The following is a 2084-nucleotide window of genomic DNA, read 5'->3' as shown; positions in this document are numbered from 1 at the left end:
GGGGGGGGGGGGGGGGGGGGGGCAGAGTGGGCCTCGGAGCTCTGACTGCTGAGGCCGAAGCGTGGGAAGATGGGGCTGCTGTCTTTTCTCTCTTGCACATCCCACAGCATCTAGAGCCCGGCTGTAACCACGGGGGACACCTGGAGGCAGGGCACCAGCGCGAGGTCCCGGCAGGACCGCACTGCCCTGCCCAAGAAGCACAGTCTCTGGAATTCCCCAAGAAGAACTGAAAGAGGAAGCTGAGGAGAGGTGATGGGGCCTGGGCAGGGTGGGGAATCTGTGATGCAAAATCACTCAGAGTCAAGAAATCTGGGTTTTAGTTTCAATCTTGACTCATGGCTGTGTGAGGTTATTCACTCGTTCACTCTGCCAACGCAGCTCGGGACACAGAGGACCGAGGCTGGCAGTGGTCCTGCCTCCATGGAACTCTATTCCGAGTCACTTGTGCTCTCTGGGCCTCAGTTTCCCCACATGGAGTGGAGTGTTGGACTCGATTGGGACAGAGTAGGAAAGTTATTCCCTTTCTGCTTCTCAATCATTCTGATTAGCTCAGGGAGCGAGTTTCATGTGGGTGCGACAGGTCCTCAGCACCTCTCAAACACTGCTCCACCACCCCTTCTTTTTTTTTAACAAAAGGGGAGCAAGGAGGGCTGGGGGCACAGCCTGTTACATTTGTCCTAATTGCAGTTATTAGCATAGATATTTTTTAAGGTGAGTGATATTCATTTAGAAAAATAATATAAAGTTTTCTCTTTAAATACTTATATTTAGGCTTTAAAAATGAATTTTAAACAACAACTATTAAGCAACTCACAGGTGGTAAGGGTTAGCAAACCAGGGGAAATATCACTGGATGATAATTTACAAGTGATGCGATTCTTTGATCCTTGGCTCCAGGGACTGCTGCGTGGGGAGGGTAGCGCTGCTCATCGGGGGCAGGACTCGGAGGCCTGACAGCCATGGCTCCTGGAACTGGGCCTGCAGGGCCAGAGCAGGGTGCCCCCTGATAAAAAGGTGAAGGTGAACCAACTGGGAGGGACTTGGAACTCTTCAGGGACTAGGGGGTGTGTCCCCAGACACTCTTGAACGCAGATTACTTTGGCTAACAAACAAACTGATCCTCAGCAGTTGACAGCAGTTCCTGAACAGTGCTCCTGACAGAGGGAGCCTCTCTGCTTTCCTCCAAGTGACTCCGGCCTGTGGGCTTCCTCCCCTCCCTTCCTCCCTTCCTGCCCTCCTGCAGCTCCCTCCGGGGAGATACTAGGGGTCCTGGAGATCCAAGGTGTGGCAGAGCCTTCAGCCACCCAGGAGCAAATTAGCTCAGCACTACATGGGGCAGGCAACTCAGGGAGTAGTGGGTCTAAAATGCCTTTCCTTCTCCCAACCTACAACTCCTCTGCATCCTTGAACACCCAGAACAAATGTGAACTCATCTGCGAGCCTCCATGGATACCTCCCTCTCTGACCCTCCTAAAAGGTGCCTTATCCTTCTCAGGACACACGCGACATGCTGTCCAGACCGCTCTTCATTTATTTTATTTATGTATTTGCTTATTTTAGTGATTTTAGAGAGGGAGGAAGAGAGAAACATTGACATGAGAGAGAGACATTGATCTATTGCCTCCCTCACATGCCTTGATCAGGGATTTAACCTGAAATTTAGATATGTGCCCTGACAGGGAGTTGAACCCATGACCCAATCAACTGGCCAAGGCCAGACCACCATTTATTAATAACATCTACACTAATAAAAGAGAAACATGGTAATTGGCGTACGACCGCTACCTTTTTCATTGGCTAATCAGTGAGTATATGCAAATTAACTGTCAGCCAAGATGGCGGCCGGCAGCCAGGCACTGAAGCGAGCACGAGGCTTGCTTGCTGCAGATTCCAACGTTCCCCGCCTAACTTGCCAGCCTCTCAGTTGCAACTCTAAGCAACTATATACTATGTTGCAAATAAGAAGCTAAACAAAACCCCAGAAAAGGGCTTCCATTCAGCCGGGCTCAGACCTCAACATTGTATCTATGTTTTCAGCAGCAAGGCCTCAGAGCTAAAGCTGGCCCAGAAAAAAAAAAAAAAAA

The sequence above is a fragment of the Myotis brandtii genome, unplaced genomic scaffold (genome assembly GCF_000412655.1).
Source record: "Myotis brandtii unplaced genomic scaffold, ASM41265v1 scaffold315, whole genome shotgun sequence".
Lineage (NCBI taxonomy): Eukaryota > Metazoa > Chordata > Mammalia > Chiroptera > Vespertilionidae > Myotis > Myotis brandtii.
Note: the sequence above shows the minus strand (reverse complement) of the source record.